The sequence below is a fragment of the Dermacentor albipictus genome, chromosome 6 (genome assembly GCF_038994185.2).
Source record: "Dermacentor albipictus isolate Rhodes 1998 colony chromosome 6, USDA_Dalb.pri_finalv2, whole genome shotgun sequence".
Classification (NCBI taxonomy): Eukaryota; Metazoa; Arthropoda; class Arachnida; order Ixodida; family Ixodidae; genus Dermacentor; species Dermacentor albipictus.
Window position 1 is genome coordinate 114,410,033 of NC_091826.1, and position 17,922 is coordinate 114,427,954.

General features: G+C 42.8%; 2 protein-coding genes across 2 annotated transcripts in view; both read left to right on the top strand.

Annotated features, from left to right (window-relative positions):
- Positions 1-17,922, top strand: part of LOC135908314 (uncharacterized) — a 494,518-nt gene that overhangs the window by 19,987 nt on the left and 456,609 nt on the right. The window lies entirely within an intron of this gene.
- Positions 1-17,922, top strand: part of LOC135908315 (uncharacterized) — a 259,955-nt gene that overhangs the window by 16,393 nt on the left and 225,640 nt on the right. The window contains exon 2 of the mRNA XM_070541266.1: positions 12,081-12,181. The gene's annotated coding sequence lies outside the window, so the exon portion shown is untranslated. The remainder of the gene's footprint in view (positions 1-12,080; positions 12,182-17,922) is intronic.

Consider the following 17,922-nt stretch of genomic DNA (forward strand, 5'->3'; position numbering starts at 1 on the left):
CTTGGGGAGAAGCCCACTTCTTCCCCCATACTACTAAAGGAGTTTCTACAAAATATCCTTTATTTTCGTTGATTATGCTTATTCTCAATGTCTTTTGCACATTTAGGTTTGAAATAATTTGTTTTGTATTTATATGCGTTGTCATTAAAGGGTTAAAAAATTAGTGGTTCCAATGAATGTATAACTTTAGCGGCCCTAGTCCAATGTGTTGATCATTCCAAAATCTTTGTGAGACCACGAATCAGGAACTCGGCAGCATCAAAATCACTTAGCAGTACCAAGAAGGAAGCTTCAGCACTTATACAGTACTGCTGAATACACGTCTATGCTGTACCTGTGGTGTCCTTCTTATTATGTGGTCTTGATTCCACTATAGGGAAATAACTCTGCTTTGCAAGTGCATTGCAGTACTTTAATACGTTAACTGATTGCTGCAAAAGGAAAGTGCCATTAGAGTATTGCATAAGGATCATGTGTTATGAGGCAGTCGCTAGACGTAGTATGTCATGCACTGAGTTGCCGGCGGCCATTATAATTAGCTGTTTTCTGTGGCATTGTTAACTTGACTGAACGTGGTGAGCATCATTTGATCAATAAACAATACTACATAATTCAGGCCCTTATGTGGAACTTTGTCTCATCTCTGTGATGCGCGCAACCCGCTTTTGATGTTACTGAGATGGAGTGACTCCTTGCAAAGCAGCAGGGTAGTCCTGGTAATGATGCTGTCATTCACACTTACGCAGATTGTTTAGTAGGCATTAGCTCAGTGCCATTCCCCCATGGAGTCACAGCTTGCATTTCATTCATGTATAATAGAAACATTCTGTAGCTTACATGTGAAAATGTGACATTGGAGAGCATTATGTTATAGGTTCACAGCAGTGAGCCCCATTATTGGAAGACAGCTGTTGTCTCAAATTACTTACAGCAAAGTGAAGCCATGTACATTCTCGCTTTAAGTACTGCAGTTTAGTATGGGCCAGAATGACCAAAACAAACATAAATAAGGTTCTCGTATTGCAAAAGAAAATTGTTCGAATAATCGCTAATGTTGATAATACAACTACCGCCAAGTGTGCTTTTGAAGCACATAACATTGTCCGCGTCAATCATTTTTATAACTTTAGGTTGCTACAAAAAAAGTTATTTCTCAATGGCATCCACTGCCGATTTTTATTCTACTCTGGCATCTTTGGACATGCGTCGTGCTAACATACACACAAGACCTATTAATACATGGAATATGCCATGTTTTCGCGCTAATTATAAATAACAAATTTTGTCTTATAACCTGCCCCATGTTCTAAACACGTATAAACATACAAAAGGGTATACGAAAGCTGAGCTGCGGAAATATTTTGTTGAAATGTGATTTTATGTCTTTGCTAGTAGATGCTGCATGTTTGCTTGGTTATTACTTTTATGATTTCTGAACATATGTGTGACCATTTCAGCGTTTCGATTTTACTGTTCAAATTTTGTGCAAAGATTCTTAGACCCTGTATGCATAAATAGTGAATGTTTCTCTTTATTGAATGTGACTAGTTTATGTGTGTCTGTTGAAGATTTCCTGCACAACTCGTGTGCTGCTGCTTGTGGGGGTTTTCTGGACACAGTCAAGCTGTGCAGGCAGCTTTTTGCCAAAAACCTTACCTCCAGTTGAATCTCGAAAATGAACTTATACTTATATCCTTATACTTATTTAATTATGTTCTGCCTATTGTGTCTCCACATGTGTGGGCTTGTGATATGCCCTGATGGCAGGGCCATTTGTGGTTCGTTCAAAGAGAAAATTTACGCACGCATTATAGCTATTCTCAGGCTCCTCTATTGCTGCTGTAAACTGGATTCTCTGCTTATAAGAAATAAGTGTTCCTCGTGATTACTATATGTGCTCTTGCTAAAGGTTACTGTGATGTGTTCATATTCTTATTGAATAAAATGTTTACAAAGCTTTAACAGTTGTGCTGTTCTTTCAGATCTTAACCGGAGCAGGCAGCATTTGACGCAAACACGGAGGCAGTACTTATGCAAACATTTAAGAGGTGAGACAACAGTGTTCTTTGACAAATTGGAAGAAATGACGGCCACGAAATTGCACTTTTGAAACATTATGGGATGTACTTACTATGCCGGCACCACGGGGATATTGAACTGGCGAAATCTATAATGTCCGGTTTTGCATTTATCTGGCCTTTAGGCATATTTCTTTTCTTCCATTAGCATCGATGCTGTATGATTGCTTTGATTTGGTGAGATTGTAAATTTGTCGCTTAATAACAATATTGAAATTTAATTCCTCTGTCCATGTATGCCTCCATGGCATATTGAAATAAATGAGCCCTTTGTCGTGGAAAATGATTAAATCCTTGTTCAAATGCCTGAAATGCTAAATTACTTCATACGTTTGGACATATTGCAGCTGTTTAGTATGCCTTGTAAACTGAAGCACAATGTTTCTCAAGGTTGGCCAATGATTCCAATTTAGCAAATCAGACTGTTGTCTACTGTTTTTGCCAAGTATAGTCCATTGATACATTTGAGGTTAATACAGTGATAGTAGTGAAATATTTGCTCTTGGTGTTTCACTCACTGTAGTGCTACGTGCTCAGTGTTTTTTAGTTGTTTATAGTATTGCACTTTATCATAACATATAATGGGGGCTGAATAACTAGGCATTTGTTGCACATGCAAACTAAAATCTATTATGTTGTGAGCTTCGATCTTAGTGTAGAGATAGTCTATTGGCTACCCAGGCAGAGGTGACAGCAGTTGCTGCAAAGGGTCTGTTTAAGTACCAAGAGGTAGTTTCACCAACTCTTGTGATGTTAATCATGTACACCACCATTGTCAGTCTTCAGATGACTACCCAAGGAAGGGTCATTGTTGCCATTCCAAAGGATGCCACTGACTACCAAGGGGTACTTGCATGGACCACTGAGGTAGTCACATCAACTCCAGCTTTGGGGGTAATCCATACACCTCAGTGGTTCTTGCGGGAGAGTCACCGGTACTGAGGGAGTCGCCCACACTATTTCCAAGAGAGTACGTGTTACCACCCAAAAGATGTCTCAACTACCCAAAAGGTAGTTTAACCAACTTTTGCCATGGTAGCCATGTACACCACCATTGTGAGTCTACAGATGACTACCCTAGCAAGGGTCATTGTTGCCATTCCAAAGGGATACCGCTGAATACCAAGGGGTACTTGCATGGACCACTGAGGTACTCGCATCAACTCCTGCTTTGGGAGTAATACATACACCTCAGTAGGTCTTGCGGGAGAGAGTCACCGGTGCTGTGAGGGAGTCGCCCGCACTGTATTTCCAAGAGAGTACATGTTACCACCCACAAGGTCATCATATGTGCGACGATTAGATACACACCGAAAAGAGTCGCTTGCGAATACCTTTTTCTGCCAGATACTCGCAACGCAGTTGCTGCTTGCGCTCGGCTGCACGAGCATGTTCTTGTGCCAAGGCTACAGCGTCGGCACGGCCTAGAAGAGCTGGTTTCCGTTTCTGCTCCCGGCTTTACTGATCTAAAGCTGACTGCTCCTCAGGATCACATATGATACGTTGCTTAATCATTTCGGAGCCGGAGAGAAGCTGCTACGCACGCGCTCGGCTCGGTGTTGCCAAGTCTGACTAGGTGGCGTAGCCCAAAGCTAGAGAAATTGTAGCCCAATCGTAGCCGAATACAAAACATAGGAAAAAAAACTTGTAGCCGAAGAATATAGCCATTTGTATTTGCCCTTTTAAGTGCACATGCATTTTCGCATTCGGCTAGGGCAATCTTTTTTACTCAACCCATAGTAACAAAATGTACGTGTCGCCGTGATCGGCCCTTCACATCAACTGTGGCTACATGATGCTTGCCCACAAAACACCTTCTTGTTTTCCCTGCAAAATCTTAAGTTCCAGCGAATCGCTGCACAGGGAGAAAAAAATCGACCCCGCCACGAAAACAACTACCTCCACTACGCAGGCCTTCCGTCGAGAGCGCACAATTACCCGCTAGAGGTGCGTAGCAAGCACAAATTTAGTAACCAATAAACATTCTGCCAAGCCTGTCCCAGTGTGTTTATTATATGACAGATAGTACGTAATTATTATGTTTAGTCAAATACAATAATATTAACTAATAAATCTATTTTCTGGTTCATCATCATGCGCCTAGGGTAGGCTAGCGCTGTTTATTTTCCAACAATGGTGGAGGCTACTGTTTCTCTTTTCTGGGCTTGCATTGTATTCATTGATCGTACATCACGGCACTGTCAAATCTGGAAAGGAAGCGCTTATCTGGCTCTAATTTTTCGTAGTACCCATACGTCCAAGGTTATTTCTAATGTTCGTCTTGCCAGCCTATTTCTGTAATCGGTCCTAGTCACGGACACAAGGCAGCGTTCGACCAGGCTACAGCAGCGTTGGACAGAGGCAAGCGAAAACGATTGCAAAAATTTGGAGAACGCTTAAGCTTCGCTCATAAGAGTGGAAGGCGATAGATTTCAAAGCTAAATGACTGCTTGTCTGGCTTCCCGGCAACCACAGCTTCCTGGCGCATGCGCGGAGACGCGTGAGACATTGTTGTTGGAAGGAACCGAGCGGGCCGCGCCGCTCGGCAAAGCGGTGTGGGTTTGATGTTCAGAGCAACAGAATTATGTTTTTCTGGTACATCCAAATTAAACTCCGACGCGATCATGTCTGTAGGTTGTGTTTAGGTCCTAATTGAACATTTTGGTGATGTAATTTACTTTGAGCTTACTTAATTAGTTCAGTAATGCCTCTGCATCATACAGTGAGCCTGCGTCACCCTCTTACCCACCTTCCAATATTCTGGCCAAGTGGTAGCCTGTAAAGACTGTGAATATAATTCAGAAATTATAATGGAACAGTACATTTTTGTATTTTTTAGGAACTTTGGGTTTATTTGATCATTACCTGCAGAGCTAGGCAACCTTAAATTTTCTACGAGACGGCACACCCCAGCTGAATCTACAGAGATGAAATGTATTGGAACAAAGCCAGGGTCGGCGATTGTTGGCATAGAAAAGGGTATTAAGCCAGAAAAGCAAGAAACAAAATCATCGTCCAACACATTGCAGAAGTCACCATTAGGAACATTATCACCATTGCTGTCGATCAAGTGAATAGTGTTATACTTGCTGCCACGAACTACATTCCAAATGTGCCAAGGGTTGTCATTAAGCAGAGTGGGCAAAGTACAGTTGTGGAACACGTCTTTTGCGTGCGCAATGCCATTTTTGTACTCAGGCTCAGCACAGTTGTACGCGTGCCATTGTTCAGGCGTCATCGCCACTTTCGCTCGGCGGAGTACCCGTTTCTTTTTGTTTAACAAGCGTTTCAGATAGACTTAAACCATGGAGCTTTGGGAGAAGAAACAATGTATTTTATAGAACTGTAGCTATCGATCAAGTAGGCAAGTTCTTCTTTAAAGAGAAACCAATTTCCTTGAACAGTGCTACTGTAAAAGCTCGGTATAAAGTCAGTGATAAATTCTTCAAGTTCGTTTTCTATGGCGAAGAAATTCGTGTTTTTATAATATTGTCACGTAGTAGTGACGGCGGTCGCAGGGACGATGAGGACGGACAAAGGTTTGCCAAAAGAAGACTGTTTATTGGGCTGACTTGCGCCCACAATGCCCTGAACTACCCGGCGACGGCGAGGCGACCAGCCTGCTCGGCGGTCGTCGAACAGAATGCCCGCCGCCGTCGTCTGCGCTCAATTTAAAGCGCGTCTTGGCGCGTCTCAACTGGGCGCGCCTTGCGTCGCATGGCGGCAGATTTGAAGAGTGAGCAAGCACTGCATAGATTCGCGGCATTAATATTTAACAAATGTGGCCTGTCTCTTGTGAGGCGTACAGGCTTTAATACTGCGGTTAATAAAGCAATGATAGCTCCGGCCAGCAAAAATACTAGGGGTACACATCCAGCGCACAAGCTGTTCCCGCGAAAGCAGCAATCACCGATTCTATAGCTGACTTCTCGTTCTTGATAATGTGGCTACATCCCTATGCAAAAACAGCGCCATTAGCTGCTAACAAGTCTAATACTTCTGAGGGATTCAGGCTCGCGTTTACCCCATGGGCTGAACCGCTCAAGTAAGCGAGGCGCGATGAAATAAACGGGCTCACCGGATTCGATGCAGACTCGGAAAAGATGACTAGGTCTCGGACGCACTCGAAAACTGAGGAACAGCAAATAATGTCACTGCGAACAAACTGGCGTACTTCGGTGGTTGTCTAGAAAACGGAAGTGGCATTTCGAAGCTGCACTGAATAACTTGCGGGTTCTTCATCTGTATCGTATGTATTGATAGGCATGAGAGGTAAACCTTACCTGGCTGCCCAGCTCAGCACACAAGCGGCAGCGCTTATGCAGGCTGGAACAAGTTGTATGAATTGAAGTGAATAAAAATATATTATTATTATTATTATTATTATTATTATTATTATTATTATTATTATTATTATTATTATTATTATTATTATTATTATTCAGTCAGTTATTATGCAGTCGGCGGCAGATTTTTGCCACAGCCTGACGCTCGTTTTCTGCAGAGGCACTTCAAGGGAATGCAGACAAGGAGCATGCATAGTACAGCCCGGATCATCTAGCGATCGTCTGTCAGCAACCAAGAGTGATAACCGAAAGATCTTCACGTGGCGATTTTCAAGCCGGACAAGCAAGATCGCCTCCCCTTCGACCAGCAAGAACACCAGCGGGCTCCTGTTTCGTCTCAGCGCTGCCTTTAAAAGACTGGACGAATTTCCGGCCTTCTGCAGTCGGCGGCAGATTTTTGCCACAGCCTGACGCTTATTTTCTGCACAGGCACTTCAAGGGAATGCAGACAAGGAGCATGCGTAGTACAGCCCGGATCATCTAGCGATCGTCTGTCAGCAACCAAGAGTGATAACCGAAAGATCTTCACGTGGCGATTTTCAAGCCGGACAAGCAAGATCGCCTCCCCTTCGACCAGCAAGAACAGCAGAGGCCTCCTGTTTCGTCTCAGCGCTGCCTTTAAAAGACTGGACGAATTTCCGGCCTTCTGCAGTCGGCGGCAGATTTTTGCCACAGCCTGACGCTTATTTTCTGCACAGGCACTTCAAGGGAATGCAGACAAGGAGCATGCGTAGTACAACCCGGATCATCTAGCGATCGTCTGTCAGCAACCAAGAGTGATAACCGAAAGATCTTCACGTGGCGATTTTCAAGCCGGACAAGCAAGATCGCCTCCCCTTCGACCAGCAAGAACACCAGAGGGCTCCTGTTTCGTCTCAGCGCTGCCTTTAAAAGATTGCACGAATTCCCGGCCTTCTGCAGTCGGCGGCAGATTTTTGCCACAGCCTGACGCTTATTTTCTGGACAGGTAGAGTGCTTTTCTGTACCTTGTTTTTAGTTTCCTAGTTCTTTTTTTTCTGCCGCTGACTGCCGAGTGTTAGTGTGTATTGTTGCACTGTTATGGGTGACGGTGATGAATGTATTGTGTGTCAGAAGGCGTTGCCCGACGATGGCCGTTACATTAGATGTATGGATTGCAAAGAACCATATCATTTGGGGCAGAACTGCTCTGGCATTGTTCCAAACACGTTCAATACGATGGGACCACAAGAACGAGATGCCTGGGTGTGCAAAACCTGCCGTACTAACAAAAAACGCACTGGCTCCAGTTCGCAACAGGTGTCACAACCTACGAACAGCTCCGATGCGCTAGCAGCACTTTTAGCAGAGATAAAGGTCGTCAATCGAAATGTGGAATCGCTGCCAGAGCTCCACGCGAAGGTGAATTCCCTGCTTATGTTAAGGACAGAATTCACAAGGCTTTATACAGCGGTTAATGTCGTAGAGGAATCCGTGAAGTTCCTATCTGCACAATACGATGATGCGGTCAAACAACTTAAAGCTGATAAAGAGGAAGTCTCGGCTTGCAGGAAAGAAGTGCAGCAACTACAAGAAAAGGTGCTCGCCCAAGAATCATTGATTCATCAACTGCAGCAAGGCCTAAGTGATTCCGAACAACATAGCAGGAACGCCAACATAGAAATTCATGGCTTGAAATCGAGAACAGATGAAAACCTGACTGAGTTCCTTGATGAGCTGGCCGAAAAACTCGAGCTAGAGAAGCCTTGTAATGGAGAAGTGGTGGCTATACATCGTCTTCCTAGCAAGAAGCCATCTCCGCCGAACTTGGTGTGATTCGCTTCAATTGGTGTTCGGGAACGCTGGTACGCTGCGCGAAGCAAGGTACAGAGCCTTTGTCAATCGGAATCAATGGACCAGCTGTATTTCAATAAAAATTTGTCACAGTTCAACAGAAGGTTATTTTGGTTGGCAAGGACCACAGGAAAGAAAGCAGGCTGCAAATTCATATCGGTAAGGGGCGGCAAAATCTTCGCAAAAAAAGACGAAGCCGCAACACTCATTCGAATTACTTGCGACGCGGACATCGATAAGATAAAATGACTGACCGATCATTACTTAGTACACAAGAATTTCCAGACTTTGCCACGTTTAAAGGAAACTTTGGCCGAAACAAAGATCATGAATTCACGTTGATAAACTTAAATATTCGTAGTCTCCGCAAATATTGGGAACAATTCAAGATTATAGCAGAAGAGTCGGCGGGTTTTGTGGATATATTTGTTCTCACCGATATAAATGCACCAGACTTTTGTCTAGGTATGTTCACAGTGAACGGTTATCGTGGCAGGTTTATTGTACGCCCGGCACGCCGTGGAGACGGGATCGCGGTCTTTGTGAGTGAAAAATACGGTGCTTCAGCTGTTGACATTACATTTATGCATGCGGAATGTTTGGCTCTAAACGTGAATTTATTACACGCTGCTTTTAAATTACTCGCGGTATACAGACCACCATCTGGTAGCTTGACAAGATTTGTAATTGAACTCGAGGAAATACTTCTCAGGTGCAAAGATGCTGAGTTGTTCTGCCTAACAGGGGATTTGAGCATTGATATCTTAAGCTCCAACAAAATTTCTATTTCAGATTACCTATCCTGACTTTCAGCCTATGGAATAGAAAATACAATTACTGCCCCCACACGTGAAGATTTCTTGTGCGGTCGTCAAGTTAAGTCATGTCTTGACCACAAAGCTATTCGTGCGCCGAATCACACCTTAACCTCATGTATTATTTCTCAGTGACTTGCCGATCATTATTTAACCGCCTGTCATTTTTCTCCTCAGTCTAAAACTGTTTCATCAAGTTTCTCTGATGTTGATAAGATACCCGTGTTAATAGAAGATGAAAGAATGTTGGATGCATTAGTGGCATCTTTTCACTTGACAAGTTTAATTGCGGACGATTTAGCAGAGGTAGTTTACTTAAAGATGTGCCGCAAACTTGATGAGCTCAAAAATACTTGTACGCGAAAAACTACGCATAAAAAAGGCGGAATCATGATTGGCTTAGTCCTGAAATTTTACGGGCAATCGCGAACAGAGACTGGCTTTGGAGACGTTCCAAGCAGGCTCCTAAAAACTCAGACCTTCGCTCAGATTACAGAGCCGCCAGAAACAAAGTTGTAGCACTTATTCGATCAGCTCGACGCCTGTACTTTCAACAGCAATTCAAACGAGCATATAAATATCCTGCAAAGATGTGGTCTCTGATTAACCATCTTCGTGGGCAAGACGGGAATACGCCTAGTTGTGATATTTCAGTAGAAGAGCCTGTCTCAAAAGCTGATAGTTTCAATAAGTATTTCACGCTCGCAGCAGAAATGGCAGCAGCTTGACAAGACGTTAAATGCACTTTAAAGGAATCGTTGTCAGCTTCTGCATATCTTCCTAATTTATCGAAGGAAGATCTTGCCAGATTAGTGTTTCGCTTCAAGCGAAGTAAGGCCGCTGGAATAGATGGCATATCGGCGGCACTATTGCAAAGAAATTTTGACGCTCTTTCGGACATTATGCTCTTTCTGTTTAACGACTTCTTAGAACATGCCGTCTTGCCGGAAAAGTTGAAGACCGCTATTGTAAGACCACTATTCAAGGGAGGTCAGAAGCACGCAGTTGAGAACTATCGACCGATCTCTGTTTTGCCGATCCTTTCCCAAATACTCGAGAAATTTTTATTTGAACGCATGATGTCCTTCTTAAACAAATTTGCTGTCCTTTCAAACCGTCAATATGGTTTTATCCCAGGAAGGGGCACCATACATCTTCTGGAGGAATTTGCAGACCAATTGTACGCAGCATTTGAGGAAAACTCGTTTAGCTGCGCCCTCTTTCTAAACGTAAAGAAAGCTTTTGGTACTGTTAACCATAGTATTCTTTTAGAAAAACTGTACTTACTCGGCTTTCGAGGTCCCTTTTATGCCATTCTCAAGAATTTTTTGTGTCGTCGTTCTCAAATTGTTAGCTTAAACAACCAATCAGAATATAGTAGCAAGCTGCCTGTGAAGGCTGGTGTACCACAAGGATCCATTTTGTCCCCACAAGTCTTTAATATATTTACAAATGACTTGAGCCTAATAACTTCCAAGTGTTCCATATTTCAGTATGCAGACGACACTGTTTTGCTCGCAAGACATATAAACTACGAGACCGCAGTTGATACGTTGCAGGAAAACGTGATTCATGTAATGAAATGGTTCACTGATAACGGAATTTCAGTTAACACACAGAAAACCAAAATAATATGTTTCAGACATCCGCTAAAGACAGCCCTTATAAACAAACAAGTATTTTTACATGATCATAATTCTCTCTCTTGTCGTCGTTGCGAACCCGTTGAATATGTAAATTCGTTCAAATACCTCGGGGAGATTTTCGATAGCAGTTTATCATGGGATGACCACTTGGCTTACGTTTGTACCAGGCTGCGGAAGGTTTCATGGTTACTCTTTAATATCAGATCTTTGGCTCCTATGTTTGTAAAGAAAACTGTAATTTATGCACTTGCGTATAGTGTTCTTATATATGGAATTACCTTATTTGCGTCATGTCCTTCCCGTTGGCATTGCCGAATTGATAGTATCTTAAAAAACATGTTAAAGAGCATTGCATCTAATTGTCATATCCCTTCCGGGGCCGACATTTTCAGCTTCTTTCGTCTTCCTTCGTTCCATTCTCTTTTTGTACAAACAGTTGTTAGTCGCCACTTTTGGAATTCAGAATTCTTAATTAAATATGAGCCTAACCGGAAGTTGAGAAATACCATTCGATATATTGTACCACAGAGTGTAACAAGGTATGGAAAGGCAAGACGGTGTGATTATGTGCCGGACATTTTTAATGGGCTACCAGAAGAACTTTTTGCTGTAAACTCTATGCGGAACCTAAACTCATTTGAAAACATTGTGTTGATTGTTGTATTCTTTTACAGTTCGTGCTTAGATGTATAAGATTATATATTATGAGCTTTGTTTCCTTGGAGTTAGTATGGATGTCCTTGATAGTGGTTTTGTGATTGCCTTGTTTTTCTATTTCTTCAGCTGAACCTATTGTTCCTTTCAATGTAACCATTTTGCCATTTTTTAACCTCTGCCGTACACTGCCGGGCCCAGTCCTTCAAGCCTCCTGTTGGCTTTGACGGGCCTGAACCTCTCTGTATCCTCTGCAAAGTGGCAATAATTATTATTATTATTATTATTATTATTATTATTATTATTATTATTATTATTATTATTATTATTATTAAACTTGCTATCACATAAGGAGGCACTATTGATGCCAAGGCGTAAACTTGAGCCAATCGGCCATCTGCGGGCAGGCATAGAGCTAGCCAAAGGGAATGCACTTTACCAGTAGAAGAAAGAGACATCAGGTTAGTCTCACCAGCTTGAACTCGCCATACAATAAAAAGCACGGTGAACAAAACAAAACAACAAACAAAGCAAAAGATTAGAAATGCTAACCGAAAAGCCGGATACCTCTGCACAATAACTGACCACACCAACCAGTCCGAACGAGCAAGTCTTCGTTCTTTCTTCCCCTGCTTCCTCAGAAGAATTCTTGCAGTTTACTTTTAAGTAAACCATTTCGTTTGCTCTATTTGTCGGTTTCTATAAAGTGCATATTTTTACTTTCAACAGGCGGAAAGAACCGTGTACAGCATAACAGAAAAGACCGGTATAAAGCCTTTTCCAGGATACAATATACAACAGTTGGTGCGCTTCGTGAAACGTTCCAAAATGTAAGAACTTGTATTAAGGTATTTATCACAAAATAAATATGTTCAAAACAATTTTTTTAGGGGAAATTCGAGATATATTGCGGGTGATGTGATAGAATATCGTGATGTTTCAGACTATATAGGGGCTATATAAAACTTGCTAAACCCTTGTTTCTCCGTTCCTAAAGGCTTTCTTACAATAGGCGTACAAAATTTCCCCATTGTCGAAGGAGAACGAAAGGAGGTAGAAATAGTGTACTTGCAGAGAATAGGGGTCATGCAAGTTGTTTGGTTTAATGTGTGGAAGATAGTTACAGCCTTTGTAGAAAATTACTTGAACAAGCGTTCCATAGGGTTACGCATGAAGGAACTGCGCAGAAAGTTTTACCAAAGTTTTTGAATTACTCCGTACGCCACAAAACTGACATTTTTAGGCATCAAGGCATGGGTGATCTTATGCATGATGAGGGAACAAAATCTTGAGTTCATGAAACAATTATATCCTTTGCGAAACATTGCTTAACAAGTGCTCTATAGCGTTTTACGGCAAGTATTAGATATGTTTCCCACTCTAGCGTGAGAAATCTACGTGACACCGAGTTTACAGTTGGTTTGGTGAGGCTAGTGCAATGTTAAGTGTAATGTGTGGCGTGTAACAGTTGAAAAATATTGGCGCTTGCACCCAAAGGCGAAGAATATCAACCGATAAGGAGGGGCGGAATTCACCAAATTGCGCAATTCGTACGCAGTTTCTCAGCCAAAAAGTTTCTACGCTGTGATAAGGGCACAACCGACTTAGGGCGTCATATGGAAGACAGGAAGTCAAGCTTGGATTAAACGACATGAAAGAGCGCTCAACTGGCAGCATGATCTCATACCTGCCTCTCTAGTTTAGACCAACATATTTGTACACATGGTAGCGAAGGTTTGTAGAAGCCCATACGCCCTGCAATGGACACTTGTGGAGGCACGGCAGCGCCATCTACATTTCGCGGGACAAACAACAGGGTGAAAAAAAAAAGGTCGTTAGCCTTTCGAGGCTTGGTGTGCTAAGTGGTCTACTGCGCCAGCTCAGATCACATCGCATATGCAAAGCACACAACAGTACATTTACAAGAATACAAGTTGCATTGAAATTGCATGAGAGACTCGAATGCATTTAAATCTGTACCAGTAATTTGTGTGGTATAGCCACATGTTCGTATGTACCCTTATACGTGGGTTTTTTGTTTTTTGTTTTTTTTTTGCTGCCAAGCTGTATATGGCCTCCCGATTTGTCCGTCCGTCCATCCGTTTGTCGGTCGCCGGTAGACTGAAAACTCGTCCGTAGTGCTTGCAAATATACGTCAAACCGGGTATCCGGTTTAACCGGAGGCAAATGAATCCGGTCTCGAAAGTCGGTTATGCGGTTATACGGATTTTAAGAAACGGATATTGAAAATTTCCGGTTCAAATAACCAGTTAGCCGGATATTCGGATATTCGAATCTACTAGATTTGCCCGCGCAAATAAATACAAGCGTCAGCTATTCTGGTCCAAGCGCCTGTGAATCAAATTCAGCTGGTACACATTTCATTTCAGAGCCAAATAATTTAATCCGGAGATGCATTTGCGGAGGTGTTCTACGATGCTCAAAATAATGACGAAATGTTATAATATTGCGCTGACCAAACATAACTTTATTCATTTTATTAAATTCAAGATATTACATTTTCTTTACATTACTTCTATTATTGTATCGTTGGGCTTCATATTTCTGCAAAACACTATGTATTTTTCTTAGTTCGTAATATGTAGAAGAGCCAAATTTTTGTTAGATTACTAAATATTCCGGCTTATGAATATTTATTGTGATATTACTGTATAATGTTGTTTTTAGTATATATCTAAATGTCTTCTATTTATTTGCACTTGTTCCCTACGAATTGTATTTTTTAACGCGTTTTTTCTTTTGTTTTGTTTGTTTGTTCGCCCTCTACTTGCTGCTCTAATACTCTTATGCACCCACTAATGATAGGAGGTTCCCCTGGCAGTTTCTCACTCTGGGACCTCCTGATGCTCTATATAATATGTAAGCCCGTTTTTTGTACATGTAATAACAATAAACTTGAACTTGAACTTCAGAGGACTGCAGCGGTGGCGTAGAGGTAGAACACCCGCCTCGCGTTCAAGAGGTCCGTGGTTCGAATCCCGGTGCCGGCAATTTTCCACCGGATTAAAAAAAATTAAAAAAAAAATCCGCGTGTTGATAAAATTGCACAAACAGGCCTGGAGTGTGGCCTGATCCCGGTGACCAGAACCGGTAACGCACTCCCTCACCAGAGCAGGATTGGCCACCCTGGTGCAGTACTTGGCCACAACCTCCTGTATGAACAACACAATCAAACCCCGGCCCTCAGTCCCCAGCAGCTGCGAAGCAACTGACCACGGCGGCGGTCAGACCTGCGACGCTGCAGAGGGTGCTAAGAATCACTGGCTCCGGACAGGCCGCCAATGGAATATGAACCTGGCAACGTTTAACGCTAGAACGCTATCTAGTGAGGCGAGTCAAGCAGTGCTATTGGAGGAATTAGAGGGCACTAAATGGGATATAATAGGGCTCAGTGAAGTTAGGAGGCCAAAAGAAGCATATACAGTGCTAAAAAGTGGGCACGTCCTGTGGTACAGGGGCTTAGCGGAGAAGAGAGAACTAGGAGTCGGATTCCTGATTAATAAGAATATAGCTGGTAACATACAGGAATTCTATAGCATTAACGAGAGGGTAGCAAGTCTTGTTGTGAAACTTAATAAGAGGTACAAAATGAAGATTGTACAAGTCTACGCCCCTACATCCAGTCATGATGACCAGGAAGTCGAAAGCTTCTATGAAGACGTCGAATCGGCGATGGGCAGAGTGAAAACTAAATACACTATACTAATGGGCGACTTTAATGCCAAGGTAGGCAAGAAGCAGGCTGGAGACAAGGCAGTGGGGGAACATGGCATAGGCACTAGGAATAGCAGGGGAGAGTTATCAGTAGAGTTTGCGGAACAGAATAATATGAGGATAATGAATACCTTCTTCCGCAAGCGAGATAGGTGAAAGTGGACGTGGAGGAGCCCGAACGGCGAGTCTAGAAATGAAATAGACCTCATACTCTGCGCTAACCCTGGCATCATACAAGATGTGGACGTGCTCGGCAAAGTGCGCTGCAGTGACCACAGGATGGTAAGAACTCGAATTAGCCTAGACCTGAGGAGGGAACGGAAGAAACTAGTACACAAGAAGCCGATTAATGAGTTGGCCGTAAGAGGGAAAATAGAAGAATTCCAGATCAAGCTACAGAACAGGTATTCAGCTTTAACTCAGGAAGAGGACCTTAGTGTTGAAACAATGAACGACAATCTTGTGGGCATCATTAAGGAGTGTGCAATGGAAGTCGGTGGTAACTCCATTAGACAGGGTACGAGCAAACTATCTCAGGAGACGAAAGATCTGATCAAGAAACGCCAATGTATGAAAGCCTCTAACACTACAGCTAGAATAGAACTGGCAGAACTTTCGAAGTTAATCAACAAGCGTAAGACAGCTGACATAAGGAAGTATAATATGGATAGAATTGAACATGCTCTCAGGAACGGAGGAAGCCTAAAAACAGTGAAGAAGAAACTAGGAATCGGCAAGAATCAGATGTATACGTTAAGAGACAAAGCTGGCAATATCATTACTAATATGGATGAGATAGTTCAAGTGGCTGAGGAGTTCTATAGAGATTTATACAGTACCAGTGGAAACCACGACGATAGTGGAAGGGAAAATATTATAGAGGAATCCGAAGTCCCAAAGGTAACGCCGGAAGAAGTAAAGAAAGCCTCGGGAGATATGCAAAGGGGGAAGGCAGCTGGGGAGGATCAGGTAACAGCAGATTTGTTGAAGGACGGTGGACAGATTGTTCTAGAGAAACTGGCCACCCTGTATACGCAATGCCTCATGACCTCGAGCGTACCGGAATCTTGGAAAAACGCTAACATAATCCTAATTCATAAGAAAGGAGACGCCAAAGACTTGAAAAATTATAGACCGATCAGCTTACTGTCCGTTGCCTACAAATTATTTACTAAGGTAATCGCAAATAGAATCAGGAACACCTTAGACTTCTGTCAAGCAAAGGACCAGGCAGGATTCCGTAAAGGCTACTCAACAATAGATCATATTCACAATATCAATCAGCTAATAGAGAAATGTGCGGAATATAACCAACCCTTATATATAGCTTTCATTGATTACGAGAAAGCGTTTGATTCTGTCGAAACCTCAGCAGTCATGGAGGCATTACGGAATCAGGGTGTAAACGAGCCGTATGTAAAAATACTGAAAGATATCTATAGCGGCTCCACAGCCACCATAGTCCTCCATAAAGCAAGCAACAAAATCCCAATAAAGAAAGGCGTCAGGCAGGGAGATACGATCTCTCCAATGCTATTCACAGCATGTTTACAGGAGGTATTCAGAGACCTGGATTGGGAAGAATTGGGGATAAAAATTAATGGAGAGTACCTTAGTAACTTGCGATTCGCTGATGATATTGCCTTGCTTAGTAACTCAGGGGACCAATTGCAATGCATGCTCACTGACCTGGAAAGGCAAAGCAGAAGAGTGGGTCTAAAAATTAATCTGCAGAAAACTAAAGTAATGTTTAACAGTCTCGGAAAACAACAGCAATTTACAATAGGCAGCGAGGCGCTGGAAGTCGTAAGGGAATACACCTACTTGGGGCAGGTAGTTACGGCGGATCCGGATCATGAGACGGAAATAATTAGGAGAATAAGAATGGGCTGGGGTACGTTTGGCAGACATTCTCAGATCATGAACAGCAGGTTGCCATTATCCCTCAAGAGAAAAGTATATAACAGCTGTGTCTTACCAGTACTCACCTACGGGGCAGAAACCTGGAGGCTTACGAAAAGAGTTCTACTCAAATTGAGGACGACGCAACGAGCTATGGAAAGAAGAATGATAGGTGTAACGTTAAGGGATAAGAAAAGAGCAGATTGGGTAAGGGAACAAACGCGAGTTAATGACATCTTAGTTGAAATCAAGAAAAAGAAATGGGCATGGGCAGGACATGTAATGAGGAGGGAAGATAACCGATGGTCATTAAGGGTTACGGACTGGATTCCAAGGGAAGGGAAGCGTAGCAGGGGGCGGCAGAAAGTTAGGTGGGCGGATGAGATTAAGAAGTTTGCAGGGACGGCGTGGCCACAATTAGTACATGACCGGGGTCGTTGGAGAAATATGGGAGAGGCCTTTGCCCTGCAGTGGGCGTAACCAGGCTGATGATGATGATGATGATGATGATGATGAACTTCAGAGCTTTCTTGCAGATAATTTTCATGGGACCGCAGAAATGCCTTTCCCGCGGGAAATATCATCTAAATATTGCACCGATATGGACATTACTGCTGTCAACAAGGTCATGCAGAACGTAGCTATTCGATGGCTTTGCTGACATGCATTGCAATAAAGGGGTATCCAGCAACAAACTGATTATTCGTAAGCTGATAAAAACAGGCTAAGAAAAGCGTCGCGCGACCTCTCATCATTTTGTTTTGTTTTTTCAAGCCTGTTGACATGGATATCAAATGAACGAGCTTCGAACAGGCTCTGTGATTATAGCCACATAATGCATCTGAGATTACGTGGAAGAGGGTGTTACGGGATCTCACGTAACATTCACCACCATATGGCTGATTCTCAACTATGCTGACATGGATATTAAACG